The sequence below is a fragment of the Emydura macquarii genome, unplaced genomic scaffold, assembly GCF_026122565.2.
Source record: "Emydura macquarii macquarii isolate MOO-44397 ecotype Brisbane River unplaced genomic scaffold, CSIRO-AGI_Emac_v2 contig_3328, whole genome shotgun sequence".
Classification (NCBI taxonomy): Eukaryota; Metazoa; Chordata; order Testudines; family Chelidae; genus Emydura; species Emydura macquarii.
Genome location: NW_027133465.1, coordinates 1,828,882 through 1,841,616, shown reverse-complemented (window position 1 = coordinate 1,841,616; position 12,735 = coordinate 1,828,882). Strand labels below are relative to the sequence as shown.

The window sequence follows — 12,735 nt, the reverse complement described above, 5'->3', positions numbered from 1 at the left end:
ATATCAGGACCCTAATATGCTAGTGGCTATACAACCATATAGTAAATGGCAGTCCCTATCCCAAAGAGCTTACCATGTAAAAAGACAAGATGTGACAAGATGAGACAAATAAACTAAGGTGGGAACTAGGTGGGGTGTGTGTAGGAAGATGGAAAACGAAAGTGATAAGATGTAAAAAATTCCTAGCCAGTCAGTAGCAGTTTCTAATTTCTTTTAGCCAGCCAATGGTGAGTCAGTGAACCTAAAAGAACTTACTTAAGTCTAACCCCAGAGTACGACAAAACCAAAAAATCTAGTTGCCATCAGATGAGAGCAAAATTCTCTTAAAACAGGTAGCTAGAAACAGAAGGAATACTGATTGCTTCCAATGACAGTAAAATATTGCTCACGAAGGAAATCGACTCCCCAGATTGTGGCGCGTTATGTTGTGGAAAGGCTAAGAGCAATGGCCAACCCTTTCAAACATAAGTGCCTAAGGTTAAGCAGCTAAATCCATATTTTGGAGCCTTACTAAAAGAGGCCTGATTTTCCAAGGTGTGCCACAACACCTGCTGACATCAATAGGAGCACTTCGGTTAAGCTGGCTACTTCCATTTAGTTTCTTAACCTTAGACACCCAAGTGGGAATACTTTGTCCAAAATGCACCGTGAAAGGAATCCTATTTATCCAAACACATTTTTCTTTTGACTGAAATTGCCCCGGGAGACAGTTCCTAGTCGTACTGTTGCGGCAGGGTACCTTCCTTTGTCTCATTAGCCTCAGCGTTTCAATCCTGGGCAGTGGCGGGCCTGCAGTGAATTAGTCTGACTCCAGAATGTTTTTCCTCTTCACTCTGGTTTTATTTTATCATATTTACATGGTGAACCTCAGGGTAGGCCCAAGAAGTTCTCTTAAGCAAAACAAATGAACCCCAAACTGACAATGCAAACAGAAATACTTTTCCCTGCCCCCTCTCCAGGGCGTTACCCTACTACACTTGGCTCCCAGTTGCCGGTCCTTCCCCAAGGAGCTGTTAATTTAGAGTTCCTTTCCCTATGGGGAGGGGAGATGGCCTTCCACCCAAGGGAAGCCTTTCCTTGCTGCTGCTGCAGCTTGTCTCTCATCTTTCCCCTCCTCTCTCTCACCAGAAGAGGGGTTTTTAAAGGTCATTGGCAGCCCTTACCTGGCCTCACGTGTCTCTAGTTAACCCAAGGTAACACTTTTTCAGCTCACAGGGAACAGAGACTTCACCATGCTAGGGCTGATATGTTTGCCCTCCACCACTCTTATATCTGTCAGGACTGACTTTGTCACACTATCCTCACACGTTTTAATGTGCTAAAATCTTGACAATCACAAGGACCCTGTGATTAAAGATTTCCTGCCCGCAGCTCTTTGTTGGCTAGCAGAATGGACTAGCCAGTGCTTCTTGCCATGGGGTGGTATCGAGAGATGGCGATATTGGGAAGAAGCACGCAGAGAGCCAGGTAACAAGTCTCACCAGTTGGAAAGACTGGATGGGCAGTTGTCTCCACCCCCCAGCAGGAGATCATGTGGGGAGATGTCTGCAGTTTCTCTTGTGGGAGACTTCAGGGAGCTGGCCGGCTTCTTCGGTGGTGCCCCATGGGAAATCACTGATGCCATGAGACTTTGTTTGCTACTCATCAGTGTGTGCTACTGTCCTTTTAGGAGGGTATCATGGAATGTGCACCCCACCTGGGCCCTCAAGGGGTTAATGTGGGCCTGAGAAGCCAATTGTGTTGTCTGGCTGCACCTAGAAGGAGAGCCGGGTTTAACTGATCACATGGCCATGGACAGGAGCAGACTCGTTAGTATAAAGCCAAGAAGTTGAGAGTAGAAGGAGGCTGCCGGCAGGGAGAGAGTCTATAGTCTCTCTCTGTGGAGAGAAGAGATAGGAAGCAGTTCAGGGAGGCAGCAAAGCATCTGAGGGAGCAGACCTTGGCTGCCAGCTCCAGGGTCCCTGGGCTGTAACGCAGAGTAGAGGGTGGGCCAGAGTTCCCATACCAGCCACCAAGGAAAGTGGGGTGAACCCGCCTGAGGTAAAGGGTGTAAGGGCCACGGAGCACAGAGACAGACAGAAGACCTGCCGTAAGATCATTGGACTATAGCTGGGTTGGATGCTCTGTTACCCTGGAAGGGGTGAGCTAAAGTGTGACCAGATCAGAGGGCCAAGTTGTGGAAAGAAAGACCACAGCAGCAATGGAGCAGCCATTGGCAGGGGGCACCACAGAGGGAGACAGACCACCTCTGGCCACAAAGGAGTGCCCATGCGCTGAATTAACTCCTTTACAGAGGACAACAGCAGAGCTTGAAGGACCAGTCCTGATTACACTGAAGTGGGCAGGAGTTTTGTCACTAACCACAGCACACAGAGAATTAGGGCCCAGCACTGGTCATCTAACCAATTTTTGACTAATCAAACTGGATACCACCATTTAAAGGGTCAGTAAATAAATATGTAGTTAGATACACTGGGTAGCTATCATCTCTTTCCCTGTTCTGCTGGAAACATTCAGTTTATATTTAAAAATAAGAATTTGTCATCAGTACAAACCCACTCTGTGGAAGCCCCCTGAATTTACACAGAGCTTGCAAACACAGCTTATGTCATGTTTCCTGCCGAAAAGAACTGAGGAAATGTTAACTTAAAGCTTGCCTGGCTTTTTAAAGATTCCCCTGCCCCCCACACCTCATTCAATTTGCTATAGGCTGCTGCCTGGTTATGCTGTTACATGTTATGCATCATGGATAGAAAACAAAAATCCTTGCTTTTCTGATAACTTTTACCTCTCCATTTTTTCTTCAGTCAATATTTTTAACAAACCCTAAAAACAAACAAACTTACAGTTAGATCCTTCACAGATGCTGGCTTTCTGGAACCTAACTACAATTCTAGGAGGCTGGAGATACCTGGCTTCATCTCTTGCTAGCCAATGGGCTTCCCAGCAATCTATGACCCATCATGTTTTATTATTCATTTCAATGGGCTAGACATGCGAATATATATGAGACAGCCTCTGAGTGCCCAATTAATTCATTGTGATCAGTGTTATTACAGAGGGAAACAAATGAATTCCTTATACCAGAAAGTGGTGCTTTCCCAAAGAATGAATAAATAAATAATGAACAGTCCTGGCCATAATCTGCCAGTGTAAGTGATCAGTTCTGTGAGACAGCCTCCCTGTTATTTATCTTCAATAGCTGTACTGCGCTGGTGATTAAAACACGGGTGGTAGCTCATCGGTCCCATTATATCTTGTAAGTCATCATAACTCTACCGCAGTTTCATTTAAACATCACTTTATGTTCAGCATGACAACTTTTAGAACTACCACTCGCATCCCATAAATGTATTTTTTTTATTTATAGGTCTTTTTTATTTTGGTTTTCCCATTTATTGTTCCAACAGAGATTCTGCAGGTTTAGTTGGTTATTTATTTATTATTTGTATTATAGAAGCACCTAGAAGCCTTAACCAAGATCAGAATACCAAGAATCAGTGGATCTCAATCTATTTACCATTGTGGGCCGCATATGTGGCCCACAATGTGTTATGTAGGCCACATCCAATACTACCTGTATGGCCCTGAGGATGTCACATGGGTCGCAGCTGTGTGCTGATTGGGCCGCAAGCAACCCATACGCCACAAGTTGAGAACCACTGTGCTAGATACTGTACATATACATAGCGTGTGACAGTCCCCACTGCAAAGTCTTACAACCTAAATAGACAAAACTGAGAAACAGTGAAAGGAAGTGTTATGATTCGCACTTGACAGATGGGGAATTTAGGCACAGAGACAGGCAGGAACTTCGTAGCTGGGTCAAGAACTGAACCCCGCTCTTCTGAGTCCCACTCTAGGGTCTGAATTCCAAGACCATCCTCCTTCTCAAAGAATCTTTCTTTCAGCAGATGGACTCACAAAAAGTACATTAAGAACTTCAGAGAGCCTCCTCCACAATGTCGTCTGGAGCACTGGGGAAGTCAGAGGAACTACTATCTCTGAAAGTGTGGTTTCCAGAGGAAACGAGATATGAAACACTTTAGTATGGCCATCTCATCCATTTATATTTAGCTAGCATTGACAAATCTTACTGTCTAGGGGACGGGATGGCTCAGGGAATAAACGTGGTACAGAGTCGTACACCTCTCATTTATGGGGTCATATCTGGATAAGGTGAGCGGTCACCTCAAGTTGTTACTCTTGTGGATTGAATGAGTTGGTGCCTTCAGCCTAATTCTGATTGGAATTGTGTCATACAACACGACAAGAACTAGCATCGCTGCTGACAGTCTCAGGGGAGAGGCCTTTTATGATTACTTAGATTTTAAGGCATTTGGGTCAGGGATTGTCTTCCTCAAAATGGAAATTCACGATGTTTCAAAAATTTAAATAATGGGGGGAGGGAGACCTGACATGCGTACCTGACTCCATGGAAGTCAACTGGAGTTCTGCCTTATTCAATGGGCCAGGATTTCTCCCATAGAGTCCAAGGATTGCAGAGCCATGGAGAGTGAAGTACTCCATTTGTACAGCCTTCCAGGTCAAGCCAGAGTCACACTGACAGAGCATGAAGAGGAACAAGATGACCTAATGGCCCAATCCTGCAACATACTGAGCAGGAGATGCTGAACACCAAGACAGCAGAAGGACTTGGTAGAGCTTGGTAGAGTGGTAGATGCCCTGGAAGGTAGGGATAGGATACAGAGTGACCCAGACAAATTGGAGGATTGGGCCAAAAGAAATCTGATGAGGTTCAACAAGGACAAGGGCAGAGTCCTCCACTTAGGATGGAAGAATCCCATGCACTGCTACAGACTGGGGACCAACTGGCTAGGCAGCAATTCTGTAGAAAAGGACCTGGGGGTTACAGTGGATAAGAAGCTGGATATGAGTCAGCAGTGTGCCCTGGCTGTCAAGAAGGCTAATAGCATATTGGGCTGCATTAGTAGGAGCACTGCCAGCAGATCGCGGGAAGTGATTATTCCCCTCTATTCGGCATTGATGAGGCCGCATTTGGAGTATTGTGTCCAGTTTTGGGTCCCCCACTACAAAAAGGATGTGGACAAGTTGGAGAGAGTCCAGCAGAGGGCAACAAAAATGATTAAGGGGCTGGAACACATGACTTATGAGGAGAGACTGAGGGAACTAGGCTTGTTTAGTCTGCAAAAGAGAAGAATGAGGAGGGATTTGATAGCAGCCTTTAGCTACCTGAAAGGGAGTTCCAGGGAGGATGGAGCTAGGCTATTCTCAGTGGTGGCAGATGACAGAACAAGGAGTGGGGGAGGTCTAGGTTGGATATTAGGAAAAAGTTTTTCACTAGGAGGGTGGTGAAGCACTGGAATGGGTTACCTAGGGAGGTGGTGGAATCTCCATCCTTAGAGGTTTTTAAGATGTGGCTTGACAAAGCGCTGGCTGGGATGATTTAACTGAGGTCAATCCTGCTTTGAGCAGGGGGTTGGACTAGATGACCTCCTGAGGTCCCTTCCAACTCTAATCTTCTATGATTCTATAATTCTAACAACAGGATTGGGCCCAAATCCTGGAGCCTTCACTTCATATTTACTTCCAATTTACTCAGGCAAAATTCCATTCGTCAGTGACATTTTTACCTGAGTAAGGACTGACACTGAGTAAAGGCTTCTGGATTTGTCCCTTGCACTACAAAATTTAAAAAATATTTTTCCTGTTTTTATCGTCTTATAGACAGATACAAGAGAAAATTGCAAAACTGCTCATGTTTCCCCCTTTCCTGATCAGAGGCATTTGTTACAAGAACATGAAATTGCCGGAAAATGAGAAACATTACAGTTAAATAGCATTATTTTATTTTAAACAGAAACATACTGTAATGAAAAAAACAACCCAGAGAAATAAAAGAATTAACACTCACTTTTCAATTTTCCTTTTTGAAGTATCTAGGAATAATCCATCAAATATTCCTTGAAGAATGCAATTTTAACCTGGACATGTGTTAATCTCAGTCTACCTGTTGAAAGATGTACATAGAAAAATAAATTAGACATTAAAAAACAATTAATTCTAAATAAAACAAGAATTAGAAATAGCTACTTATGAACCATCTGGGTCACATAATACCAGTCTATCACAACTGCTGGCATGAATTTTGCTGCTGGGATTACACTAGGTTAAATTATGTTTTATAGCAAGCCAAGGGTTAAGATCAGACCTTTTCTTAAAGGATCACAGACATTAAAGATGGAAAAGACCAATTAGGTCATCCAGTCCACTGCATTCCATGTCTAATGGAGGACAGTTCAGTAAAGTACCTAGTGTTGGCTCTAGTCTGTGTCCTAAGCAATGTGATAACCATTCCTTCTCTTGGAAGACAATTTCAGAGGCTAATAGTTCTCATTCTTTGGAAGATATTTTTTTCTTATATTCAGCCTAATCAAGCCTTTTTAATCCAATTCCATTCACTGAGTTAGATTTCTATTTACCGACTAAGTAATTCCAGTCCTGCCTTAGTGGTTACACTCATTTGATCTTTGTAAATGTTGTCTCCCCTGGAGCTGTCTTTCCTGGAATCAGGGTGCCTCAAACCAAGTGTAATATTCCAAGTATGATGGCACCAGATCAGTATAAAGAGAAGCTTTCACTTTCCTTCTCTGCGACAAGACACTCTTGCATATGCAGACCAAAACTGCACTGGCCTTTTTATGTTGCCATATCACTCTGCAAATGTATTTCAAACCTAGTGTCCATGACACTCTGACTGTCCAAGTGCAGAGAACACACCAGAATGGTTCCTCTACTGCCTCCCACGCTCCCCTCCGGTTTACATATCCTGGGTTCTCTTTCACCATTTCTCTTTTCCAAGTTATCCTTCCCTTCTGTCGGTTGGGTGCATTTAACATTACTTCTCCCACAATCCAATACATTTTCATGTATTACTGTCCTTTATATATAGTCCTTCAGACAGTTTTTAATAAATATCATTTCACAGTCCCTATCTAAGACAATCTGAATTCATCTTGAGGTCTCCTCTATCTCCAGTGCTCATTTCAGAAAGAGCAAAAACAAACATAAAAAAGAGGCCATTAGTCACAAGAATTCCCCACTGAGCGATCTGGAAGATAGGAGGAGCTGTGAATAAACTGAGCTCTCTCCTCTGCCAGAAGGAGAATATCTAAGGTATTTATGACCCCCATCACTAGAGTGTCTGAGAACCTCTGAATTTTTAACGTGTTGATCCTCACGTACAGAAAGAAAGTGCTATTATCCCCATTGTACAGATGTGGAAGTGAAGTGTTGCAACACCCATTTCCTAGGCACCAGTGAAATACAGAGCCTCAGCTCTGGCACCCAGGCTCCCCGTGCATTGTAAGGAGAGAATTAAGTACCTAAGAAAGAAGCTAGAGAGCAGAGAGGGGAGCTGCCTCAGCTAACCAGCTGGAAATGCTGAGGAAAGACACCTGTGGATCTGGGTCCTAACTCCCATTGATCTGGGTTAGGGAGGCACCTATCTCTGCTTGCAGTTCTCAGTCATGAACACCTCTCCTGGAATTAGGCACTTGCGCCTGGTCAGCTCTTCCTCATGGAAAACCGGAGCAAGACCCCCAACACATTATAGTGAATAGCTCAGTGGTTAAGACACTCATCTGGGAGGTAGGAAACCTGTTTTTACATCCTCATACTGCCTGATTTGGAGCAAGGACTTGAACCTATGACTCCCACTTTACAAAACAGTGCCCTAATCACCCGGCTATTGGCTATTCCAGAGTGAGTCTCAAGTTTGGTCTACACTTACCTCCGCAATTTGGCGGCAGTCAACGCAAATTATGCAAAGTACGCAAAGAACTTGCGTAACTCCCGTCGACTGCTGTGCTTCTTTTCTGCGCGCTGTCTTCACTGCACTGCGCCGACGGGAACTGCATTCCCATCAACGCAGCGTTACGCCACTTGCGGGGGTGGATTAATAATGTCGACTTCTGGATCGACTGAGCAGGTCTTCACTGACCGCTCAGTCAATCCAGATAAGTCGATCTGACAGCAGTGACTTTGCTGTCATCAGTGTAGACATAGCCTCAGTCTCTTCTGTTGGAGCTGTTCCACTTTGTATAATTAATTAAATATTCACTGGGCTGGAGAGAGAAAAAGTGAAAGATGGACTCTATAGACTGGTGGTTTGGGCTCACACTTGGGAGAGCTAGGTTCTCAAACCCTGTTCCAAATCAGGCACAATGGGGATTCAGACTTGGGCATTCCCAAATCCCAGGTGAGCATACTAACCTCTCTCCACCAGATAGAAGAATGTAACAGTTCACACTTATATGAGTCAGAAACACTTATTCAGAAGTCACCACAGTGTGGAGTTTCCATGGTGACAGTATCAGGTTGTGCTGGTGCTCGGACAGAAGGAGCAGTTGAGTGCCCCCAAAAGTAGGGTATCACTCTGTCCATAGGTAGGATAACCTGAGCAACCATGGGATGGGGGTGGCCCCTAACAATGACTACAGAAAAGGTCCTTTCACGTTAAGGGGAAAGGCTGACAATTACATTTCTAGAGCAATCTTTTTATGTTTGGGTTTTTTTCTTGCAGCAATGTTAACTGAAGCTTCTTAATCAGCTCTAAAATATTCTTGGAAACTCCAAGATCACATGCTACTTAATAAGAACCAGCAGAGGGGAAAAAAAACATGCAAGCCAAAAAAAGAACCAGCCATTTCAAGAAGCATCAACTATGACAGAAAAGGAATCATGGGTTAAGAAACAGAATAACAGAGCATAGCGAGCATTCAAAAGAGAGAGCTGTGCCTGAATACTATAAGAGGATGTTTGCAGAACCCAATTTCACAAATGCTTTTTTTTTTTTTTTTAAACATGCCAAAATTAATCAGAATTGTGGCTTCTGCCCTCTTAAATAACACACTAAGCGCTGAAAGACATATAGGACACCACGTTTACGAACAATATCACCACCCAAATTGGGAAATGATTTGCATGATTTTTTTCCCCTAGACTTGCAAATGAAGCCTGGCTAGAGCCGAACTCTCTTTGAATCACTAAATATAAGCATAAGAAACTTCATCTAAATCCATCACTGCTGCAATTTAATACTACACAGAACTTCGGTATAACATAATTAGCAAACGTCTTGCAATAATTTATTTGGGGTTTAAAAAGCCTGAACAATCAGGACCTCAAAGCAAAATGGGAAGCTATGAGCCAGACACATTCTTCTGGCTCATATTAATTCAGTTATTTTTCCTTTGATGCACATTCACCTACCCATGCAATGTGAATGCTCCATGGAGAAGGCTGTTGAATATTGAACCTTTTGGCTCAATTTTAAATATGAAGGCTGATGCATAGCTGCAATAATCATAATAATGCAAATGGAAGCATTAACATCCCTCTGAATGGGAAGCATCCAGCAATATTAATTACAGAAACCGTGAGATTCAAATAGTCATAAATCATTATACAGCATACTGTAAGCTCCCCCAAAACCTTATCGAAAACTAATTTTGCATGACTTTTGAAGTTGTTCCCCTATGAATTTCTACCTCATTTTCATGAGGCTTTCTAACTAGTGACTGTTGACAAGATGGTGATAATACTTTGCACCTGATTAACACATTCTGTGCAGTGAAGGAAGCTTTTACAAGGACGGATGAATTTAATAGAGTGATCCTGCTTTGAAGACTTACCATTTCCAACAGGTAGCCAGTTATGTCCTACTGTGGAGCAGGAAGAACGGCCTGTGGTTAAGGAAGTGGATTGGGACTCAGGAAATCTGTTTTCAATTCAATGCTCTGCCGCAGACTTCCTCCATGACTCTGGGGAAGTCATTTAATTTCTTTGTGCCTCAGTAGGCCATCTCATCACAGAGGTGATTCCCAACAGGTCAGAAGTGAAGCACACTGGAAAGGGGTGTTTGCAGAGCGAGTGTCTGCATGACTGAGCCCTACATGCTGTAGCTGTTCTGTTGCCCTGGGACTTCAAACACATGTATTTCCAATCTATCAGGAATCCCAAATTAATTGGAAATTTAAAAATAGGCAGAAACTTTTTAATATTTCTCCACTAAAGAGCCAGATCCTATCACCTTTACACACACACTGGGTATACCTTACTGAGTGAGTATTCTCTCACACTGGTTGAGTTACCCTAAATAGTCCTAACTGTTTCTCAACTACTAAACATCTAATCCATTGCACATATGTACTGGTTGTGTCAGGAATCAGGGCATGCAGCCAGTGGCATATCGTGGGGCTCCAGCACCCGGTGGCCAATACTTGTATTTGCACGCCCACCTGTTGGCAGCGGCGGCGGGGCCCCGGGCTCTGTGTGTCTGTGGGCCTGTTTCCCACTCTCCCCCACTGCTCCCCGCCCCCACTGTGGGGGTGGCAGGGAGTGGGAGTGATGGGCAGATGCCCCTGGGCCGCCTGGCAGCAGTGGGGGGCTGTCTGGCTGGTGCATGGCTGGGGTCCCTGCAGCTTCTTCGTTGCCCCCAGCACAGGGACGGAGTGGCTGGGAGGACAGGAGGCCGATGGGCCGGGTCAGTGCGGCCTCTGGGTATGTCAGCAGGGGTGGCTCCTCCAAGGAGGGCCCGGCCGGCACCCCACCAGGCCGGCGCCTGGGGGCATTCCCCCCCCCCGCTTGATCTCTGGGCATCCTAAGGAGCACAGCTGGCTTGAAGTAGCCTGCCTGACTGATGGGAAGAATCAGCAGACCAGATCTTAGGCCTAGATGTAGAGTCACGTGCCCCCCCCCCCCCCCCCCACTATCAGCAAGCGCGGGTCGTCTCTGAGCCCAGTAACGGCAGCACTTTGGTGGCTTCGCAAACCATTTGCCCATGCCTGTGATAGCGATAGCTTTTGCCCCAGCCTCGTCTCACTGGTTCTGCTGACCTGGTTCTGACTCTTAGCTCTGGCACCTGAGGCTTGCTCCAACCACTAGGCATGACCCCTCCCATCCCAATCTCCGACAGGTTGTTTGAAATGACTAAAAATCAATCAATCAGCATTTCTCTAATCATTTCCATTTGTTTCACAAATATTCCTACCCAGGCTGGTAATTGTCATTGATTAATCAAAACAAGCAACCTTGACATTTGGTGCATTGGCTTTCATTTGTAACAGATGTATTATGCCATGATTTATTTTGACTTACTGCATTGTATCCTCCAGAGCATCCAAGGGTTTCATTATCAGTGTTTTGAAAACACTGCGTCCTGCGTCAGGGTTCACACCAAAGGGAGAACAATTCCTTGCCAGCTCTGCTCTTTAATCCAGACTGGGTTTAAAGAAATATTTCCAGAAGCATCATCTATTCAGGCTGTGACTGAGGGAGGCTAGATAATAGAGAGGGTTGGAAATGGCTTACAGAGCCATTGCTAGACTCCCAAGTCTATATTAACACAAGGTGGGTACCATCTGGCAGTTGTTGGACGCCCTAGTTAATTGGGATGTCCAGTTCCCAATGGAAAAGTGTCCACTTCACAAAAAGCACCAACACATCTGGCAGGAACTAGGACTCCACAGCAGCCACAATAAGAAGGCCAAAGAATTCGGAGATCAACCCATCTTCACGTGTCTACAAGAGGTCTTCACAAGCAAAGGCTGAGACATATTTGGGAACACGGTGCACCCATCTTGTGGATAAGCAGGGGATTTCAGAACACACTTTTCAGACATGTGCACCTGAAGAGGAAATGGCCTGATTTTAAGAAATGCTGAGCACCCACCCATCTTGCTGTTTTCAATGGCAGCTGCTGGTCCTCGGCACTTTTGAAAACCAGGCCACTTCTGCATGGGACCTAAATATGGGTTTTAGGAGACTAACTTTAGGCCCCCATGTCTGAATATTTTGGCCTCAGTTCTCAGGCCTGTTGAGTCAGCACTAAGGCACTTCTGTCCAGCAAAGCATCCCAGCACATGCTTAACTCCATCCCCACCTCAGCAAAATAATTAAGCACATACTTATCTTTAAGCATGTGTTAGAGTCCTACTGAAGTCAATGAAACCAAAGCATGTGCCTTACATTAAGTATGAATTTAAAGTGCTTTGTTGAATAGATATGGACTGGTGAATCGAGGCCTCGTTCACAAAGCTGCATTGTTTTTTTTTTTTATAATAATAAATATGCTGTTATTTTAGATTATTTCTGTGGTTTACTTTTCTCTCACTCTTTTTATTGGCACCATCTGCTGCAAGCGATTCTCACGGATTAGCTGTGTAATGATGAGCACAGCAAAGAGTAGTGACAACATGTGCGGGACCAGGCTGGAAAGCATTCCCCCAGATTTAGAGCTTCTCCCAGTAAAAACACTCATTATTTTGTCCCCCCTGTGGAGGAAGGGAAATGAATGGCTGATAAATTCAAAGATCACAGCTATGCTCCAAGTAGGAGCAAATGAGAACTAAGAAGATTCTCTTAAGGTGCAGTAAAGTCAAAGAACCTCTTTCCTTAAAGTCCTCATATTGCTTTGCAATGAACGGGCATTGCTCACTGTCACAGCACACTTCAGCTATGCACATTCTGCTTTTCAATTCCGTCCAACACATTGTAGAGAAATACTTACTGGCTTTAGCCTTTACTCGCCTTTTTCTACCACAAACTGACAGTCACTTTTCCATCCGCAAAACAAATGTATTATAATCATCATCTACACAATCAATGCTTGGCTTGAAATAGTTGGAGAAGATAGGATAGTGCTTTGATAACTAATAGGAGTTCCTTTGCAACCCAGTTATAACAGGCTGA

General features: G+C 44.4%; 1 protein-coding gene across 1 annotated transcript in view; it reads right to left on the bottom strand.

Moving 5' to 3' along the window:
• The window catches only part of TENM4 (teneurin transmembrane protein 4), a 486,586-nt gene extending 476,813 nt beyond the window's left edge, over positions 1-9,773 (bottom strand). Inside the window, exons 1-2 of the mRNA XM_067533333.1 lie at positions 9,678-9,773; positions 5,897-5,992 (exon numbers count right to left, since the gene is read on the bottom strand). The gene's annotated coding sequence lies outside the window, so the exon portion shown is untranslated. The remainder of the gene's footprint in view (positions 1-5,896; positions 5,993-9,677) is intronic.
• Between the last annotated feature and the right edge of the window lie 2,962 nt (positions 9,774-12,735).